This window comes from Telmatherina bonti, assembly GCF_933228915.1.
Source record: "Telmatherina bonti genome assembly, chromosome: 20".
Lineage (NCBI taxonomy): Eukaryota > Metazoa > Chordata > Actinopteri > Atheriniformes > Telmatherinidae > Telmatherina > Telmatherina bonti.
Genome location: NC_136618.1, coordinates 19,848,125 through 19,871,411, shown reverse-complemented (window position 1 = coordinate 19,871,411; position 23,287 = coordinate 19,848,125). Strand labels below are relative to the sequence as shown.

General features: G+C 37.9%; 1 protein-coding gene across 1 annotated transcript in view; it reads right to left on the bottom strand.

Annotated features, from left to right (window-relative positions):
• Window positions 1–23,287, bottom strand: part of plxdc2b (plexin domain containing 2b) — a 91,874-nt gene that overhangs the window by 52,469 nt on the left and 16,118 nt on the right. The gene's annotated exons all lie outside the window — the stretch shown is intronic.

The window sequence follows — 23,287 nt, the reverse complement described above, 5'->3', positions numbered from 1 at the left end:
ACAGGAATTTGTAACTTTGTCTTGAAAATGTGTAGGAAGTCGATGTAAAATATGCAGCAGTCGGCACATCTATACAGAACGGAATTCAAGACCTTATAAACTCATTCTTTCCAACATGTGTTGGTCAAATTGAAAGGACCAATCTCCTGTTGTGTCTCACAAACTGTCAGACACGGTGGCTAAAATAATTGGCACCATAAGTTTTACCCTCACTAAGTCATTATTAAAATCACAGGGACTGTTCGAGCCATTAATCTTTTGCTGCTTCCTCATTACTCACTACCTCCACAGACCTTTCTCATCGCTTTTAGGAGAAATCTCTATCTGCCTGGAACAGACACACATGAAGGATGACTCAGCATCTATTGTGCAGACCAGTGGGCCACAGTCGAGGCCAATCAGCCCTATCCTGTGTCTGAAACGAGATGCTGGTGACAGGTGAGAAATTCTACTGTGTAAATGTAAACACTGACTTGATTAGCCAAGCTTGAGACCACTGATCACTGGCTCAGAAGTGAAATGTGCTGTGTCATTTTAAATGTGGGCTTAAATGAGCTGGATCTTCCATATAAATCCTCAAGCCCTGTGCTGGGATGAATCAGTGTTTTGTTCAAAAATTCATAATCGCCGACAATGCAGCAGGAATGTTACAAAGTTCAAAATGTTCAGAACGGCATTTCCCACAGCATTAAAAAAGAATCCAAGATGTAATCCGTTATGGGGGTCATGCGTCACAAAGTAATAAATTTAACTCTGTTACATAGTAACTTGTAACAGTAATGAGATTATTTTTTTGGGTAAAGTAAAGTAACGCATTACACTTAAAATATTAGTAACAAAATTACCTTACTATACTGTAGTAATGCTCTTTCCTGCGTTACCTGAGCTGTGTTTGTCCTGTGTGTGATGTTATGCTGCATGTGTGTGTGTGTGTGTGTGTGTGTGTGTCCCTGCATGGACACATTGCCATAGAGATTGGTTTGAGTGAGGTAAGTGCTCGCTTGCCTATTTCTAGACTTCATAAAATAAAACAAGCCAGTTTAGAACTCATTGGAGATTTTATTCCACTGAAATTCATTTTATTTGGCTTTAAAGATCAGTGGAAGGAAACCTGATATAACCTCATGTTATATCAGCTGATCAGTCTGATCGATCAGCTGCTGTGCCAATCCATTCCGCCATCACACATCTAAAAATGCCGAATGGCTTTCAAGATGATATTTCAGAACAAAAATAATTTCCTTCAGTGAACTCAGTAAAATCCCACAATAGAGACCTGAAACACGAGAACATGTAGCTGATGAAGAAACGAGTAACTAATTACTGTTTTTGAATAACAAGACCAACCTCAGATGAAATAGTTATTTCTACCATCTAACATCAGTTGCAGTCATAAAAATGAAAGACAAGCTATTGTTAACATAAACATAGCAAACCTAAAAGGGAACAAACAAACAAACACACGATCCAGGCTGAATAATAGTGTCTGTTTGGGTAAATGTGTTTATTAACATAATGTTAACTATTTTTATCTATTAGTCCTCTGATGGATGGTTACCCTGCCTGCTTTCAAATGTTCACCATGTCTGTATAAGCTCCTGACACTTATGGCTGAAATAGGATTAAATAGTTAGTGGCAATTAGTAGGAAACTTTTCTTGCATAGCACTCATACAAACATTAGGTTTGCAAAATGTTTGCATGCTGTTGCTGCCATGCTAATAGTTTTGGCTTGAGGACAGAGAGAAGTGCTGATTCCTCCTATTAGTCTATAATGCTTCTCTTTTAAGAGACAGAGTTCACAGGGTTTAACTAGCAGAGCGCATTTTTGAGTTTTTCTCCCTGTCTCTTTTCTCTCACGCTCACATTTAGTTCTCCATGGTGTCCTCCTCTTGCTGGGCCCCCGACCAGTGGTTCTCCGAAGGGGAGAAGAAAGGTGCTTGGAGCAAGTGGAGAGGCTTAAGATGCTAATTCGCCCAAAGAGGGGGCTGACAGATTCATTTTATAATGAGTGTTGGTTAAAAAGAGAGCAAGGAGATAAATCTGCTTGCAGAAGTAGGGGGTTGACGTGCACTGGAAGAGTTTAAAGGAGCAGATTGTAGGGTATAAAACATGGCTTGGATGGGGGTGTCATAATTTGCAGCAGACAGTTTTCAGAGGACAATAAAAAGTTTGCTTTGGGAAACCAACCATCAGAGGCTGCGCCATGTCGCTTGGTATAGTGACAGACTTCTAGTGAATTTTACCAGCCAAATGACATGAAAAAAAGACAGCCATACATAAAAAATGTACAGAATTCAGAAAGAGAAAAGCTTTATTCTAACTTTGATTGGGTTGGGATATAGCTGTGACACATTTAGTTGGTAAATTACAAAAAAAGGGACGCGTAAATATTTGAGGAAAAACACATAAAACCTCAAACTTTCAAACTCTGATTTAACCCGTGAAGACCAAACCCATGAAAAGAATGACCAGAAAAGTCCAATTTTTTCAATATGAATTCTTTATTTGTCCTTTAAACATAATGTGAAATAAAAAAGTACCAAAAAGTTAAGGGGATATTTATTGTTTATTACAATTGAATATGTCGAATTTTTGATAGTGTAATCTTCTGCGTTCAGGTGTCGATTGAGATGCTGAAGACAAAAAAATCTTCTTTTGATCAAAGTTTGTACCATAAAGTGATGCAAAATATCTTAAACACTGTATGTATCACGTATGTCACACTGGGTTTTATGAGTTAAAATCCTTTTAATTATTATAACTTTAACTATTAAAACAGACACACAATCAAACCATTCTTCCTGAAGTAAAGATGGGGACGGATCTGCTACTGTGTCAAAGAGTGGAAAAATAGAATGATGTAAATATCTATCATCTACAAGTCATAAAAGAATTTAAAGATTAAGAAAATCCAAAGTATTTTTATACCCAAAGGACAAGGCTTAAAACCTCTGGTAAATCGCTGTGATCCTTTTAGGCTGAGTATATGCTCGCTGTTCTTAAGCTCATTAAAGTTACTGGGTCCAAAATTGGTGTTGTGACTGCTGAAGGGCCAAATGCTTAAATAAAACCTCAGCTGACCATGCGAACAGATCAGTTACACAAGCATTTGAATGACCCAGTAAGGTAAAACAATTGCAAATGTTCCTAAAACATAAAAATGCTTAAACATAGAAGAGAAGTTAAATTTTTTTTGTTACATTTGTATATGTATTGCATCTTGTTTGACTTCAGTTAGTGCTAAACCTGCACTACAGAGGTATCAGTATCTCAGCAGGACCACCTGTACAGGATGAAGGGTGCGGTTATGTCCAGTGTGCTTCGAGCACCAGCATAAACTTATAATGTTGTTTTCGCACAATTACCTTTGCTAATTAAGGGTATAATGGGCACTTCGGGCAGTAGCACATTAAAAGAAAAACAAAACATGTTTTTGCAATGGAAATCTTGCAGTGACACTAAAACACCTTTGGAAACATCACTCTGGCAAAACACTTGCTATTTTCAAAACCCAGAAATGATTTTGGCTGCTTAAAGTCTGAGTCTCACTTAATGTGAATTAAAGGAAGCGCAAATTTCCAAAACCAGCATCTGGAGTTGTTTCAGTCTTCATGTTTGTAATAGGCACATGTATATAAAGTATCATGTATTTGAAGCAGCAAATCCTGCCGACTTTTTATTTTATTTTTGGAAAATTTTATTAGAATCATCTAAGATTATGTTGTGTTCAATAATGTTATCAGAACTGACTTAAAATAAGTCAATCTATGGAAATTCCTGATTGCATCGTCTTAGTTTTGCTCTTAAATGTCTGCAACTCCGTAGACAAACTATACACTCATTGTCTCATTTTCAGTATACTTCTAATGCTTCCTGACACACAATCCCTAATGGTCACTAGTCAAACAGATGCTAACAAACTAGGTAGAGCACTAGCATCACCTTACCCAAACACCAACACATACTATTCCACTCACATATAAACATCTTTTAATCCTTTACAGGGTCCTTGTTAGGATCCAGTAGGAATATATACTGTAAAATTGGCAGACAGGAATCACAACACAGGAGCCATAAATAATTGACTGCTCTTCTCCCATGATGTCCCTCTGTGAATGGCAATGATGAGTCACCTTTAAAAGGAGCAAATGCACCTGCATTTCTCTTGAGAGGTGCACTTCTGTGATGCAAGGAAGACAGAGAATCTCATCATCCAGGGGAAAGTCTGAGTCTTTAGTGAAGGATTTGAGAGGCCATTGAGGGCAAACCCCTGAGGGATGCCTAAAATAACCCCCCCAACAGGACAAGTCTTCCCCTTAGGGCGACACTGCTCCTCAGCTTTTGTGTGAAAGGAAATCTTTTCCCTCTCTGTTTCTTTCAGTGTCCCTGAAAGCCCCTGCATACCTTCACCCTGACTCTGTCGAGCAGGCTGGCTGCCTGGACTCATGCCTGTCAACACCTCTGATTCAACGACACCAGACGAACTGATTTGGTTCCACCTTAAACCATTCAAAACATTGAAGGGGTCATAAAAGCACAGAATAAAGGCTCCTTCTGAGTTTCCGCTTGTTTCCCCCCTTACTGTTACTGGGAAAAGACAAAGAGAGCTTGCCAGCCACCAACATGCAATGCTTTTTGCATCTGCACATGCTCACAGTGCACTTGATTTAACCACAGAATGAAAATGAAATAATATCGTTTGAATGTTTCTTTGGCTTTTTCATCTCTGGGTGTCAGAGTGCTTAATTTAGTGCCCATAGTAAGCTGCTTTATCAGTGCAACAGCAGACCTTGTCGAGCACAGTGAAGGACCTTCTGTCTATGAGGCTGCAGCAGTGCTGACTCTGTGCACTTCCACCCGCCAGGGTCAGCATGGATTTAGCTGATGTGATTACTGAAGATACTTTTGACTCGTGCAGCTTAGATAATTTGTGCAATGAGAGTGCATGCTGTACTGCACATTCCTACATAAAGAACAAAGTTTTGAACAGACTTGCTCCACATCATCAGACAGAGCATTGCAGTTTTTCACCCAATCAGCATCAATTCTTTTTTTCAGAGATTCACTAGAAACCCATATTTTAAAAGACTTTGGTAATTCCAGCTAATAATGAAACAAATCTTTAATCCCTCTAGACCAAACCAAACAAACAACTAAATTCACGTAGAAGCTCATATATGCTTCAACGCAAAATTGTATAAACTCTCTAAGCCTTTGCAAGAACTTTCATCAGGTCAGATTGCTACTTTTAATCTCCTGAAACACACTTTGTCTGAGTCAACATGAAGAGGTCAGTCAGATGAAACATTTTCATTTAGTTGAGTGTCCTCAGAAAAGATTTATTGCAGGTAAGCTTTAAGAAATAATGGAAAATATCCATGAAATCTTATAGAAAAGAGTGTTTTTACAAATAGTTCAGGATGATGAAAAAAGTCAATTTCTCAAAGATATTAGATTTAACATGCTGTGTTTAAAAAATGAGATATAAAAAATATAAAGCATTTTAGTTGATAAATTGTCTGATAATTTGCAGATTAGTTAAAAAAATCACCTATTTATGTGTGTATATACATAAACACACTTTTTCATTAAACTTTTTACTAGTCTTTAATATAATGACTCAAAATGCAGCAAAACTTTGGCAGCTGATGTATAAAAATCTTCTCTGCACTTAGCATATGGTCAAGGTTTTTTAGCTGTTAGCCTGTGACATCCTATGGCTAACACAGTGCTACTGGATAACTCTCAGGATGTTCACTTTGCTAAAACAAACCCACAACATTCACGCTGCTGGAAGCTTTCACATTTCTTCTACAACCTTTGGACAACAGTTGATGATCATTTCAGCTCTAGCTAGTCGTATTCATTGGAATGTCATATTAGGGATGTGCAATGTGTTCAGAAAATTTAAGAGAAACATATGGAAAAAACAAACAAACAAAAAAGGTCTTAATCGAGTATCATAGAGCAGACAAGTCTGACTTCAACTTGCCAAACACCATCAGTCAAGCAGTGATGTTGTTAGATGCAAAGAGAAAGTAGATTGGTTGGTTCATTTGGAAGTGACTGCAAGTTTGATGAAGACTTCTTCACAGCTATTTAACCACTCTCTATCTCTGGTAACAGATTATGGATCACTGACAGCATATGAACCTTTATATAAAATAAATCTTCCTGTACAGCATGCATGATACAAAGCAATTATCCTCCAGATGTGTAAAATCATCCACCTGAGAACATACTGCTGCTTGTGCAAAAACTCCAGACAGGCAACAGTCTGAAGCCATTTTGCAGACCGAAGTGTGCATTTCTGACCTGCCGCGTCTTGCATTTTACACATCCTCTCTTTAAAATACAGCCTGTCATTAAGCAAACACATAAAAGTCAAAAAGCTGACTGCAGGAGAAAGTTAAACACAGGTAGGCTGAGAGTCAGCACCTGCAGAGATGATCCAGTTTCAAACAAAGCCCGTCAAGTGAAGAGCATTTATCCAAATGCATCTAAATCTGAGATAATCTGTGCCCTGAGACAAGTCAAAGCATGAGATAAAATACTGCAGCAATAAACAGGTGAACAAAAGGACAAAAAAAAAATCATCATAGCAGAAACAATGCTTCTCATGACGTTCCCTCTTGTACTGCCACAAACACTTTGTACAACCAGAGCTGTTTTTTCCAGCTTTTACTCACATCTTTCCAACGTCTTAAAAGAGAAGCACACACCCCTCGAGGTTCAGATGAGTAGAGAAATACACTCAAGTATTGAGCTTTTTCTTTATTTTGTATACCCTGATAACTGAAGATATCACATCATTAATATTGCATTGCAACATTCATGTCTCTGAACTAAACATACAAAGCTCAAAGACTTCGTACAGCATTTATGTGAAAACAAAGTGAGACGTACTGTACAGCACATCCGCAGCGACTTGTTCCGAGCTTCTCTGATATGCTTGTTGTGTCTGACACAATAAACTTTATCAGAATTGCTCCTGGCTATATAACACTATAATCAGTAAACAAACAAGCGTTCCTGCTTGTTGGCCTGATGAGGCAAAGCGGCTGCAGGGACATAAATAAAAGCCAATTTTTTAATTCTGAAAGCGTTAATTACAATCTGCAGAAATGGAAAGTTTCATTAGCAGGACGCTAATATTGCATTCAAGCTGCCCGAAGCAAAAATGGTAACGTGAAGAGAACAGGTGTCGGGACTAAAATGCTGGAGAATGAAAGAAGCCCTGAGGCAAAAAAATAACAAGGCAGAGCCAAGGACGTTCAACTTCAGATCCAGTGATTTTTAATCAAAGCAACTGTGAGAACATAACTGTTTTTATGACGGAGGGTCGCTCATTTAGCTTAAAACAACTAAATAAACAGAGCATAAAATCCAAACAGGCCACACCGCAAACATGCCCGAGCACACAGTATCAAACCCCAAAACATAGGGTTTAAAGCGCTGGAGCCAGCCATCTCAAAGCTTGCTGTCACCGCTGTGGCTTTCTTTATGCAGCTGGCGGTTATCTTGACTGTGGTGTTGGCCAGAGCAGGAAGTGTATATAAAATGCTTTGGCCATGACAGACAGGCAGACATGGCTGCAGGCAGCAGGATTACAATGAGGAGAGTGCTGCCTGACTAACATTCAGAAGGCTGAGTGATTAACAACGAGATGATAAAGAATTCCCCCTGGCTCTCATTGCACTTTTTTTTAACTTTACCAGTGAGGAGTTTGGTTCAGAAGCAACACAGGAGCTCCTCATCCAGCGCAGAGCTTTAGCTTTTGTAACATCACTTCACGTTGACAGGTGACGGACTAAAACCCCACCGAGAGAAACACTCAGCTTCTTTCTCTCTCTGACTTAATCTCTTCATGAGAATACAAAATGAGGCCTTTCACAGTCCCCGCACACCTTTTACTGCCTACTTAACAAGCCCTAAATTGAGAAATGGTCACGTAAATCAGGAGGGATAGACGGGACAGAAGCCTACTCTTTAACTCTAATACCCCTCATCACAAACAGCAGCCTCGCCTCCATCTTGACAGCTGTGGTCAGACACACATCTAGACTTTGTACATAAGATGTATTTAACATAACAATCACTCATTTTCCTTGCTTATCTGAAAAATGCTCCACCTCTCACAGCTCCATCCCAGCTATAATCTCTCCATCACTTCAGTGTCAGAAAGGTTTGAGGTTGGGAAATCACAGAACCACTTTGTATAAAGTCACTCTGTTATTCTTCTACCGCAGTTTAAGATGATTTTTTTTTTTTTAAAGTTCTGTTTACAAAGTAAAGTTTAAGACTTTCTTGAATGTATGTGTATGAACAAAAAGGAACAAAAAGACGGTCCGAAAAGCAGCCAGTGATCATCACCGCTGACTGAAATGTTTGCTCAGACAGCTACTGCAGATATTTTGGATTGTGACAACATGCGCAGGTATGAGCAGCTCTGCAGGTGGTACAGACAATAATCCTTGTAATCTTTATGTCAACTTCATTTTGGGACTATTTTTTCAATGGTCTGTTCCCATTCAAAGCAACATTTAAACACCATGGTGCTGAGACTTACTGTTTGCACACTACACCAACCATTTTTTGCACAACAAAGATTGCACATATATGCAAACATGTACATAAAATATAGATATTTTTCATCGTGTACATTCTCCAAAGATTGTTTATTTCTATTATACTTTGCATGCTTCTCTTTATCTGATTATTTATCTATTTTATATTCTAATTTTATACACTCCTGGAGTCTATTGCGAGCAGCAAAGTAAGAACTTCATTGCACAGGGAAATGTGTCTCTTCACTGAGCACATGACAACAAAAGCATTGAATCTTGAATCTTGAGATTTATTCCCAGACATGCAAGTTCACAATCTACACACAATCTTCTCACGGAGACTAACTTCTACACGTGTTTTCAAATACTTTTTTTTTTAAATAAAATTTTTCAAGAGTCATATTTCCAGATCTCTGATTTGATTTGGTCATTTTGAAATCAAAGTATGAAAATCTACTGTGGATGTTTGTGAAAGGGTTTTAAAACCCAACAAAGAACTTGCAGGTTATTATCTTTTATTCTGCTAAAAAAAAATGGTTTAACACATCCAAAATGTCCAAAGTGAAAAAAGAAGCCAATGTTAATATCCCCAATGCTTCTTAAATTAAGAAATCCTTAAAATCCTCATAAAGTTTGAGTCCCTTTTCAGACTCACACAAAATGCACTACTTGTTGTAGATGGTCTCCATTTGGTTGAAGACTGATTCACTGTAGTGTGTAAAAGGCACATTGTAAGTTTGAGCATGTCTAAGCAGAACTGATGTGTATATCTGTGACTAGTCCTGCAGGTGGAGATTGATTTAGTGCCAGTCTGAAAGTATTAACTCTGTTTTTCCACTATCTCTCTGAGATGAGGGCTCAATGCGAGGCCAGACGAGGCCCTTGGGTCTGTCCTCAGCCTTCCTACTAATCCATCAGCATCAAGGAGCCTCTTCCCCTCCACCCTGCCAAACCTCTCCACAGTCCAATGTTCTCAGAGCTGAGCGCTGTGTAAACACATGCAGACGGGGTTCAACTCAGAACCCAGTGGACCTGCCATTTCACACAGTTCAAAAGAGAGGACAGCTTTCTGACGAGTGTAAGGGGGCCACCAACAGAGTGTAGCTGTCTTTTTAATTATACATCATCTAATCTGACAATCGCTCATTTTCATTCATAACAGAAGGTTTGCAGTCCTCCAAAAAAAATTACACTGGGGCTTTCATGTAAAACTTTTATATGAATGAAAATAAAAACAAAAAACACTTTTGTTGTGTTTGCTTGTGGCTGTTTATGTGAATCTGATGAATTAATAGAGTTCAAGAACCTAAAAAAGCTCCTCCAAAGCAATTTTGAAGTGCATTTAATTCTACATGTGAATCAAGAGCAGCAACTTAATCAGCTGTTGAACAAAGAGATGATGCAATAAGTTTTCTTTACACAAGTTACCACGATTTCAAGTTTAAATACATTACTGTACCTGTGAACGCTTTCATTAGAAAACCACAGAAAGTAACTTTCATGCCATGAATTTACAGCTCTTTTCACAAACACGCAAACTGTATCCCTTTTATTTTAGATGTGTCTTTATTAAGATTAGTCCTACAGCTTCAAGAAACCATGCAGATGTAAATTTGGATCAACCCAGTTGTACAATCAAATTGCAATTAGCTTGTTCTGTCCTGTGAAGTTTTCTTTTTTCCATTTTTTTTAGCTTCAGTGTCAATTTTGCAGTTTCTGTTTTCCTTATAATTGTGCAAGAATGGAATTAAAAGTCAGGAAAAAAAAAGAAGCAATTATCTTTGCTCCTATTGTACATGTTTATATGAAATATTACATTCTAATTCTCTTTAATTAACAATAAAATTTAAATCCTCATTAAAATGGTTTAAAATGACATTGTAAACACCTATTCTGTATGAAAATGAGTATTCCGAATTAAACTTAAATCCTTAGTAAGTGGCTGGTTTATTCTGATTTTAAATCTAAATTTAGTTTGATTAGTTTAAAATTCTGATTGTTCAGTGTATACTCGTTCCCTTATCCTGCCATTACAATGCACAACTTCCATGTCGGCCCGTTCAGCACCTTATCTCCATTCTCATCGGTTGACAAAGTAAAGTGATATGTTAGTGTTAAGGTGCTCCTTCAAAATTATCATAAAAAATTTAAGCAAGAATGATGCATTGATTAATTGCTCAAAACATGTCTAATATCATTACCACATCTTCAGGCTGATATAATGCAGCTTTAAAACTTCTTTGTTCGCATGGTTCCACTTATTTCGCTATACTTTCCTCATGATATTGAAGAGAATCTTCCCATGTTTAGTCAGCCATGCTCTCTCAACACAGCTTTTAATCCATGTTGATGATGATGAATTCAACTGAAAGCACGAACTGTGGTTATAAGACTTCATCAGTGGTGAGTTTTTGAGGACTAAAAGCAGCCCACATCCACTTTTGAAACTCCTTATGATCAAGCTGCAGCCATAAATGCTTAACATGTGAGTAACAGAAACTTCTTGAATAAAAACATGCATTGCACATATTTTCTACAAAATCTGGGATATTTCTACTGAGCAGATGCAAATATGTGACTTATGATTTGTTTTGCAATCCACATCTACTTAGGAAAACATATGAGAAACTTGAAAAAAAACAACTAACTCACCAAATCCCATATCCTCCCACCTACAGCCTGAAGGCATTCACCGTAACAAGTCAGCAACAACAAAGAAATTGAATGTACCAAAAATCCACAGCAGTAAGGGTCCAACAGAGGCATAGCTCAAAATATACCATATATTTTCAGACTTTCATCTCTTGTTGTACATACTGAGCAGACATAGACAAAGAGAAACAGAGGACCGTTCCCCAGGCCTGTCACTGCAAAACCCCATTCCAGCAAACACCATGTATCAAACTATACACCACATCCAAGTCACACACAGTATAATTGCTTCGGTTTCTTTCCATTCAGCAGTGGAGACTTGCACAACTCTCAGGAAATCAATATTAAATATTGTTTACCACACAACCTTCTTGCCTTGCTGGGAGATTTGTTGCGCAGAAAATGGGTGCTGCAGAGCAGCGTGTTGCAAAACAAATTGATTCCCTTTGAAAATCTGGAGCCTGGACAGTGTATATAGAAGAACACCACCTTAACCTTTTGCTCAAATTCAAATCAGTGCAGTCAGGTTGTCCTTTTCTTGTGTGAATTTTTTGTGATGCAGATCTGGCATTATATATTTAATCTGGGCTCTGCCTAATTTCTTAGAAAAAAACTGACAAGAAAAAAATGAACTTAATTAAATTAATTGAGGATGCAACTTATGAGTGTTTGTTTATTTTATTTATTCATCTCTCTGAAGGTGATTGTAACTGCACCAAAATTGTATAATTATTGCTAAATTAATCAGCAGCAGCATTCAACAAGCTAACAAAAGTTTTTTTTTTCATTTTTTCTGGAAGGTACCAATAACTCAGAGGCCACTTCTGAAGTAATTACTACCTTCATTGTGATTTAAATTGCTTTCTTGGTGATAAGGAATAGGCAATTGCCTAAGACAGACATGAAGATGAGAGGAAAGGAAGACAGTGTGTATTATAATGTAAGCAGGGACTTTATTGGTATCCTTATTGGGACTGAAATTAAAAAGTGAAAGAGAGAAGTTAGCACTCCCATTTACAACCTCTGAACATCTGGGGGTGCAGCTGCAGGCTGGTAACATCTAGGACATTGATCCTCACTGTTAAGTCAACAAGAGCCACACTCAATATACTAAGACAAGAGGAGAGCCGCCACCTCCCAAAAAAGCATCCCTAAGGCTACGTATCCTGCTACGTTGCCAAATCAGTAACATTCAGAGTAACGGCAATCTTATGCGACAGTATATGGTGAAAATACAATAATGCCTCCAGAATGTGGGTGTTTCATATCCAAAACTGGCAACTCTGACAGGGTCAGCTAGGGCCGTTACAACAACAACAGCTCTTGTTTGTGGAGAGAACTGCACCATTGAGGATCAGTATGATTTGTTTAGATAGCATTTTCAGAAAGCCAATGGCTGCTTCACGAGTCGCAAGTCAAGAGTCAGTGAGCCGCGCAATGAGGAATACTGATCTAGGATGATACATTTATAAAACATGGAACACAACTTAACTAAATCCTGATCTAAGACACAAATCTTTCAAAATGAAAGGTGACTTGTGCGAATAAACCAATAGACATTTCTCTGAAGCTTATTTGGCAAACAGAAACAAGTGACAAAACATTTAACAGCTTAAACCTTTGGTTTTATCACCTTGTCCCCATTAAAGACACATTACGTAACTTTCTAAACTTAAAGCTCTGCATCCTGGACTTGTTTGGAAGACACAGTGACATCTATCATTTGCATTTCTTGAGCCGCGGTTTCTCAGCCTAACTGCACTACAAAACTTTTACATCCGAACGTGATATTATGTTGCAGCAGAGTTTCACTTCACAGTATAATAAGGAACTGGCTATTTTGGACACACAACGTCGCTGATTCAGCAAAGACTTGCAAGAAGATTAAAAGAGAGAAACGGACAAAACAAGAGTTATCATAAGGTCGCCTTTTGGTGGCTGGCGAAAGCTAACAGGTCAGGTAGCATGCAAGATGGATGCCAAATACCCGTCAATAAGGGGCGTGTGACGGGGAAAATGGGAAAAGCTCAGAAGTGTTTTAGCAAGTCTTTAAAAAAGTTTGTCAGGTTTCTTAGAACTGAAAAACCCACTTGTCATGTTATGCTCAAAAGAGGAAAGCAGATATTTTGTGTGACGAAACAATATTAACACATAATTTTAGCTCTGTTGAACAGTGCAAAATGACAAATGTAGATGTGGAGAAACCAGAGGGATTTAAACTAACCTGGATTATTGGCTGCTTATTATTTTTCATTGACTGTCATACTTTTAGAAATGATAGCTAGGAATAATAATATCATGTCTTTACTGTCCAATAAACATACAGCTGTAGCTATCAGATAACTAGCTGTGGCTGGAAGCAACAAGAAGCTTTAGCTTAGCTCTTTGGAGACAATAACAATGTAATCTGACTGCGAGGGTAACTTTAAATTTAGTTTGATATAACTTTCACAAAAAAAGTTTTACTGAAAAATGTATTAACTTGGAGCAAAAACATGCTAGCATGCTAATCAAGTGTTAGCTGCTGTTTTTCTTCCATCCCAAACTACTACATAAATTTTTATTTAAAAAAGTTGGACAAAAACAAAACCCTGACTGGAAATTAAAGGACCCACTGCATTAAAAAGAAGCAAAATACAAACAATGAAGCTTGACTAATTTGGACTAGTATGTCTTCTTTGCGCTAGCAGATACTCAGCTGCTAATGCAAAGCAATTTTTAATTGGCAAGGCCCAAATTCTAAGTTTATTCAGCTAAACTCAACAAAAATAAAATGCCTTTTTGCTTTCCCCATCATGTTTTATCATACACATGTAGCCACAATGTCCTTACAATATTATAACAGACATTTCTTTTTGTTTTGCTCCTTTTTCAACACATATTAATCATACAGTCAGTCTCAATGACTCATTATTTGCGTGTTAAAACGCTGCATGATGTTGCTTGCCTCTTTCCCCCGGGCTCAGTCCTGCTCATGTTGATCATCTTAGCAGCCTGTTGACGCTGCCCTGTCAAACTGATGCATGTGCTGGCGTGCATGTTTGTGATAAAATACTTTAAATGTTAATGGAGGGTGAAATTAGACTGCAAACATGTTTTTACTTCTGTCTGTTGTTTGCACCATAAATTCTTCAAGTATGTTTTTTGATTTCTATGAAAACATAATTGTGACCCTGATAAAGGACACAGAAGTAATTGTTTGTTTCAGGACTGATTGTGTCATTTGTCTTGTACTGTTGAGCCCAGTTTCAGTTAATTGAAACAGACAGTTTAGAGCAAACAGCTTGAGAAACTCTGGGTTTGGATGCAAATGGGATTAATTTATTCTAATCTTCTATCAATCTCGCCAGACAGGCAAACATGGGAATGTGGTGGTTAGCACTGTCATCTCTCTGCGTGAAGGTTCCTAATACGAATGTCCACCAGCGGCTCTTTGACTGTTTGTATTGGTATTCTGGCATTCTTCCACTCTCCAAAAGCATGTGTTAACTGGGGTTTACTGAGCGAACCCTAAGAGCAAGTGTGAGCATGCATGGTTAATCATCTCTGTGATGGACTAGTGCCAGGTCCAGGTTACACGCCCCGATCTCACCCCAGGTGGCAGCTAAGCTCTTGCAACCCTGACCAGGATAAGCCAGTTGTAGAAAATTGATGGATTTCTTTCCTGTGTGTGCTGTACTGACTTTGTTTAGTTTTTTACAACATCATGGATGACGGTTGGATGCTGCTGCTGAGGTTATGATAAAGAAATGAGGAGTGGCTGTGTTATTGCTTGTGTAGAAAGATGGATACACCACCCACATTTACAAAGCTTCATGTTTTTCCCAGGAGGAAAAGGAATATGCTGCCTGAGTGTTGGCTCAGAATCCCAGCACAAGTCTCCTAATCAGTCAGTGAGAGTCCTATTCACACTAATGTGACCTTCAGGCTTTCTTGGTAGAGAGGAAAAAACCATAACAAGTTGTTAAGATCTGAATTCAAAATCCATGCAGACAATACAAACTATGCTGCATGTTTCTATTCTTCAGCCTTTGTTTGGTAACAGACTAGAGGGAGTATTAAATAAAATATCTGAGATTTTTTGGTCCTATCCATCTGTCAGTGAGGTTTATAATGGTAGAAGAACTTTGTAGTCAAAATCATTCCTGTTATAAAAGCAGAAAATACCAGATTTGACGACACTGTAAGCGTGCTGCAAATGGGCAGCAAAAGCTTGACATTTTATGGGAGAGCTAAACCCAAAATCCACTGTGGCTTAGAAACCTCCCTGTTTTGTGTGTGACAAGCACGCCTCAACCCCCCACCCTCGATGCCATGCTTCTGGGCAAGTTGCCATCATTGCTGGGCTCTGCCTCCCCAGGGCTCATTGATCAAACTTAGGGGGCCCATGGCACTGACAGAGCCTTGGATAGCCTCTCTTCCTTCTCTGGAAAAAATGAAGGTATTTAAATTCCTTCCTTAACTCAAAGCGGATAATCCTAGATTATTTAGTAAGTTAAATATATTATACCTAAACCCAAAAATACTTTCTGCTAAGGATTTTATTTATTTATTTATTTATTTTACTACGTAAAACCTAGTTGATGCATACTAATTACGTATCAAATTGGTGATTGTCTGTTATGGAGCTGTTTGATGGGTAAAAAGCTATAGTGACAGGATGTTTACTGTCTCAAGCTAATTTGACGAGGGAAGACAGAGACAGAAAGTTTGTTGACTTAAAGATTGTTATGTACAAGGACAGAAAAGATTGTTTGCTGCTCAGCATTACTGATCTTTACACAGTCGACCTTGTAAAAGCCTGCTTGAAGTTCTTGTGCAGTGTGATCCATACTTTTCCCCAGCTGGGCTTTCTGTTTTGTAATAAAAGAGCTTCCTCTGGCCTAACATCTTCCAGTGGTACCTGAGTGACTGGCATTGTGAATTAAATGATCTGATATCAGAACCAGACAGTAATTTTCAGTGTGAACATGGCACGTTTGGGGAATTCTACCACATATTTCTGTGGAATATGTTTTTTTTTTTCTAATTTCTGTTTGTCTTGAGTTCCTCATTTAGTTGAGGAACTGTAAAAAAGTTGAGTACAGTTTGAAAAGGATCCTGCTGAACTTCTCATATTCACATACCCCACTGTTGATCCAAACAACTGTGGAGCTACAGCAAGCTACTGTTCTCTGCTGAATACCAGGAATACAAACAGTTCTCAAAAAATGTGTGCAGAAAAAGAAGACATAAATAAACCATTAAGTTCCCCTGTGGTCATAACCTAAAACTAGGGCTGGGCGATATATCAATATACTCGATAAATCGTTGCTAGTCCCCTGTGCGAATATAGAAAATGCCTATAGCCGTCATATTCGAGTATCCTGTTTTCACGCAGTTGTTTTTAGCTGTGGGCGGGGTTTTCTCACTCCTCCGCAACTCTGCACCGCTTTGCACAGAGAGTTATAGCAAGCGCACCCAGTTACGTACATAACGTGAGGTACGTGCTACGTCATGAGAGGCAGCGTGTGGCCACTTTCTTGCTAAATTTGGCGACTTTTTGTGAAAAGCGACTAGCGGCAAATCTAGCAACTTTTACTGGAGTTATTGGAGACTTTCCTGGTGTTTTGGCGACTGACTATAAAACGCATATTGTAAAGTTATTGTCACGAACGAGAGTCTCTCCCCGTCCTAAAGCACTCAGTCTGCAGCTGCAGCTGCAGCCAGTCAGAGGAGCAGAAAGGACACCTGCACGACTCCACCTACAGTCACAATGAACAGCCAAATCCGCCACTGATCCCGCTCTGGATTACAGAGTGGGATGTAAATTACCAAGTTTTTCACGTCACGCAAAAATAATTCATTATATTTGATTACATTCACAACCTCTGTCACTTACTCACCTCATCCACTGTGTGTGTGACACAAGCATATTTATCTAGCTCGTCATGTCTCTAGAAAGTACAGAAAGCAGAGGGAATCAAATCCTGAATTAAAAACTGGCTGAAGCCGTTTATTGGAGACGATACAAGGACATTCTGCCTGTATTATAAGACTGATTTCGATGCTAAACTCTGCGATTAAAAAAAATACACGACAACTCAAAAACGTATCCATAAAGCAAAGCCTTATAATAGTTCATCATTTGAAAAGTCCCCCCCTAGAGCACGTATTTTCATACGTTGCATTTATTACATCATGCAAAGGCACTTTATTTTGTTTTAAAATGACATGTTTCTGCCACTGCTTTAACTGTTCAATAAATGCAGTTTTGATCAGTTTGCTTCGTTACAATTTCATCCTTTTGGCATGAATGTTTAAAATCAGCATATCTTAATGCAGTATGAACTGCATGTTTTAATGGAGACACAAAATCATCTTACTGATGTGATTGTATGCACCAAAGCATTAATTCAAGGCTAAGATAAATATCGAGATATATATCGTATATCGTGACATGGCATAAAAATATCGGATATTACTAAAAGGTCATATCGCCCAGCCCTACCTAAAACCAACGCTTATTGCATACATGCTTCAAAACGAGTGGGAAACTCACACTCCTGCTGAACTCTGATGTGTCAAGACAGGGTGAAAAGCAGGTCCCAAAAACACCACGTCCAAAAGCACTTTTGAGACAACCCAAGTTCAATGTGGGTTATCAAAAAGGAGGTAAAACTAGTATGACAGCTGTCAGAGTCTGGGAAAAGCCTTGTGGGTCTTCAACGTTGGACTGAGTCACTGTTATTCTGAGCTCATATGCCTGCAGACAGAATCCGCCTGATTTTAAATCATCTGACTTGAAGAAACCGATACCAGGACAGAAACTGCCAGAGTCTTCACAGGTAAAAAAGGCTGAATGCATTACTCTGAAACACACAGCACGGAGCCTAGGCAGGACTGTACATAACAGCAAGGTAAACTTCTGACGCTGCTGTTCCTCTTTTCCCTAATGGTTTGAGAGTCTTAGAAGTGCGCAGACCACATTTGTCAAGAGCAGAAGATTATCATGAGGTAATGACACCCATTTACACAGCAATTTCAGCAATCCTTTATCTCCTTTTAAACTATCTCAAGTGCAATTTTGTCCTTGGAAACAAAAGATAAAGACTTTAGTTTGACAAGGAAAATAATTAGAGCATTAGCATGCCATCTCTGTCTGACGGAGACACAATAGATAAACAGGAGTTCTTTTTGGTTCTGCGCCAAATGTCACCATGATATTAAGCAGAAAATTAAATGAAACTTGTTACTCTTCTTGGTTTTTTTCATCATCTGACCAGGAGATATGAAAGAATACCTGACATGAAAGAAAGAAAGATTCAACAAGGTATTAATAAAAGTGTAAAAATGATTGACATCATAATTTCACTTCCCACGGAAAATTTAGTGAAAGCTACTCGAGAAAATCTAAAAAAGCTGAATATACCCATTTAGAAGAAGAAACCTTCACATCTTATTTTTTGTGGGGCACTAGAAGTGTGTTTTTGTAGACTTGTTCCATAGCAGGACAGGACTAACGCTGTGCATAAAGATACACCTGACTCTATAAAGACACTCTAGTTGGGTTGTTGCTAGCTGTAATCTATCCACTGCATTGAGTTTATCTCCCTGTCAGCTGGTTAACTGGGTCACAGCCCAGAGACAATCCTCCAGAAACACACTGCAGACAGCTGATCTTGGAAAATGACCTTGATTTTGTACTGAAATACTTTTCAGAATCTCTGCATGACAGCTGACACTGAAGCAAACCAGTTATTTCATATTTGTTATCATCAATATAGACGCATGCAGATACTAGGGCCCGACCGATATATTGGCCGGCCGGTATATTGGGTGGGCCCTAGCAGATACCACTGATGCACACATTGATAGTAACTACAGGGTTTCTGGATCACTGCAAACACACAAACGCACTTTCACTTATTTGTTCACATTCCTTCAGACATGCATTACTATGACCTGAACATTCACCGTAACAATCAAGCATATTCAAGACCTTGGAAGTTAAAACACTTGCTTCATGTTCTGCCCTTATATACAGGCATGGAGTTAGGTACACATGGCTTTAGATAGATCAGGAAAAACCAAAAAGTAAGTACTTTTTATTCCACAATAATGCAGAAATTAATAGCCTTACTTATGTCTGAGAACATCTCCACCAAGCAGTTACAAACCCAAAGAAAATAATATTTATTTAACCTATTTATCTGATTAATGTGTTGTTTTATTTAAGTTTTGTGACAAAGTTATCACTGCGTTTCAGTGTCATTTATCATATGGTTATAGTCTCACCTTTGTCCTCTCTGTTTTCCTGCATATCTACCTTATGTGTGAGAAAAAGAAGCACATCACAAGGAAGACAGATGCAAAGTAAAGTGAAGATGAGACCACCTAAAGGCATTTTTCTGTTTTTTAAAGCAGGGGTACATAGAAAATATATGACTAGTCAGCAGATTATCTGCATTGAAAGAGTTCAACTCAAAGCTCCAAAGTGTCATAACGGTTTGAGTGATAGCCTTCCTGTGGATTTTGACATTGTAACATTTGCACGTTACCACCAGCCTTTTTCAACTGCAAAATATTTTTGCACCAACATGATCTGCACTATGTTTCAAAATCATTTGGGTTGCAGTGTTGACCCTTTTTTGCAGATCAAGTCTGGAGTGATGCTGTGTCAAAATCTCAAACATAGTGATTAGTTAAAAAGTATAAAAAAAAAATTTAGATTTAAAGAACACCCTTTTCTGAGAGCGCTCTTCTCAGTAGCTGTTAGCTTTAGCTTGTCTATCACGAAACAATCTGATTTTCCAAACTGAGAGCATTTTGATCAATGTCTACTGAAGACACTGACTTCCCCTAAGTACTCCCCACAACTCTATGGAAAAGCAAACAGACTTGTTTTAATATGTTATGTTTTAATATTGCTACTTTGAGTGCAATCAAACCTTTCAGATATGTGGAAAGGCAAATAATATTTATAATAATACAAATTATCGACATGCTTTTACATGTATTTTAAATTTCCTGTGTTCAATGTGAATTGAACACTGTTAAATATATATATCATAAAAATGAAATTGTACTGTATATGGAATAATACATAATGAAAATAAATACAGTACTATTCAGAAAAACAAGCAAACCAAAGAAAAAAGAAAAAAACAAAACAAAACAAACTTAAAAAAAATTAATGAATGTATTTCTGACCACTGTGGCTATAAAGCTATCCAGGTATCAGAAACAAGATGTTCGGTGACAAACAAAAGCCCTGTGCTGGATAGGCAAACGGCTTGAATGGAAAAACAATGTTTGCACACAGCAAAACATCTGTAGGAAATTCAGCATTTTTTTTTTAAAGATCAGCTATTCCTGACAAAAGTGGAGACTGTGGAGCGTGGGCTGTTTGCCTATGAACATGTGTGTGAGTGTGTCCACTCTTGTGTCAGCAAAAGAAGCTTCACAGAGAGGCAATGGAAGAAAATGACTTAACAGCAAAAAAAAAAAGATAGGCAGAGATTAAAGTAAATACACAGAATATTAGTGAGGTCAAAAACATAATAAAGCTTACACCACAAAAAAGATGGAAACTTGAAATGTAAGCTTAAATGTTTAAAGAGCAACACAAATACTGTGATGCAGAGAATCAAAAACATAATTTTCTGCCTTCTAATTTAAAAAGCAGACTGATGAATGGCTGTAATTCAGCGGATAATCAGTGAGCTCAACGCAATTCTGCCTCATGAGGACAAGCTAACAAACAGGGTCAAATTACCACCTTTCATCTCTTTGCAATCCACTTCCACACTGCGTCCCAGTGGGACAGTCATGTGTCAGGGCATCAGTACCTTTCATTACCTCCTGTCAGGGTGATTGCAGCCTCATATAAAGCCCAATGTGTCTCCTGTCATGTCTCGGCCAGAGCCTATCGCTGCAAATCTGCCATCGAACACAAACGCCCTGGCGGGGAGGCATAAGGCGCCATGCCAACTGCACAAAACAAGATGACATACCGTACTTGCATGCATGAACTGTATGTTTAAAAAAAGAAACCGCCTGAGGGCTGCATACATGTTCAGACAACACTGGTGCCTGAAGAGAAACTTCAAAACACAAGTTCATAAGTTTAGAGCCTATGTTAGAAAACAGTTACTTTACAACAATCACATGTATTTATAATGCACTGTGCCTTTACACCACATCACTTTATACCTTTTGTTTTTATATAGTTATTTTTCTTGTCAAAAGGTTGATTTTCAGTCAAGCTAACCATCTATTTAACAGATTTAATCCTGAAATAATCTCACTGTTTTATTAAATACCAACATTAATTAAAATGTTATTTATAATGACTTTTAACCCTTTTATGTCCTGCTCTAAAATTTGATAGGGACAAATTTGCAGTGACTATGATTAATTTCTTCATAAAATTATGAAATAAACGTGCTTGAGCCATCTCTACCGATTAGTTTGGGTGTGTAAAACCCAAACTAGGGGTTTATTTTAACACTGTTGTTTCCAAACTTTGACCATTTCATTGTTGTTGTTTTGTGACAATTAAATTATATCTTATTTGCTAGAAAAAAAATTGTTCTGATTATTCCTGTTTTTCTCCTGGCTTTGCGTCAACTTTAAAGGGTTAAGACAAGGTTTAAATGACTGACGTAAGTTATTTGACAAACCACCATGACTCCACCAGAGTCAAGCATCTTGATATTATCACACTGGTGATGATAGGTTTGATAGTTCTGCAGGTTGCATGTAAATGTTTTTTCACTCTGAGTTTCATGCTTGGGAACTTCCCATCATCCCTACACTTGTTTGTTGCCAGTTATGGGGTGAGCCTTAGTTACCATGGTGATCTGCAGCTGTCAGGTTAAAATAAGACCCCTTCCTGACATTGAAAACTGTGACTTTAGGATCAAAACACCTTGCTAAGCTATTTCTCAAAAAGCTATTTGGAGACAAATATTTCCGTTGAGAGTTTGTGGAGACTAAAATTTAAGACAGATTTTTGGAAAAATACTGGACAAAGAGAAAGTCTAATGTTAACTCAAATACTGCTGTTAAAGCAAACTCACAAATTCCATCTGGAAGCTCAGAAAACTGCACAATTCCACCTTAAAAATGACATCACATGCAATGTCTGTTGGTTTTATTGCCAAAGTGAAATAATGTCTTTGGTATCTTGCTTTTTTAGCCAGTAAGCCTCTATGTTGGCAGGCTGATAGTTCACAAATGGGAATCATGAAAACTTAAAATAAGCAAACAATTACAACAACTCTAGCTTACAAACGAATGTGGCCAAGATTTAAACCGAGCTTGACATTTTAACTTAAGATGTTATAGCTAAATAAAAAGTATGTAATCTGGAGAGGGCTTATTGATGTCTAGCTGCAAGATTAGAACTGTTTCGATGATGTGCTTCATAATCATACCGACAATTCAACATTCAATTCTTGTCTCCTGGTCAATCATATTCATATTTACAGTGATGTGTTTTTATTGCATCATTGTGTGACAGATTTACAGGATTTTCTATTGTTGAAAAGCCCAAACAGAGACTGTGTTTTCTCTCAGAAAAGGACTGATTTTACAAGCCTCCAACGACCGGCACAATTCCTTCAGCCCCCAATAGTTTTCTGAAATAAACAAATATTTACTGCTGAATGTTCAGATTCTGTTCCCTGCAAAAACCAAGATGATAACATAGACAAAACTTTGCCAAAGCCTTTAAACATCATGTTGATTAAATGCAGGACAGAGTCCTGCTGTTTCACATTTTTATTTCTATAACAACAGAAGAACACATGTAGAATGAATGTTGATCATTATTTTTGACTGGCAGTTTTTCGATTAAACGCAAAAATAATATAAAGTTTTTTCAACCGGCTCATTAAGTTTTCAGAGAACGCTATCACATGGTCCAGATTTAGCAGACTAAAATGTTTCCAGTGCAATGAATTTCCCACAAGTCTTGTGTTTGTCTACTTTTCAAGCCTTGAAAGAAGCTGCAAAATACTGAGTAATTATCAGTGTTTGTTGATTGATTTTAAGAATTCTTTCCCGCTGTCTGCACACTCA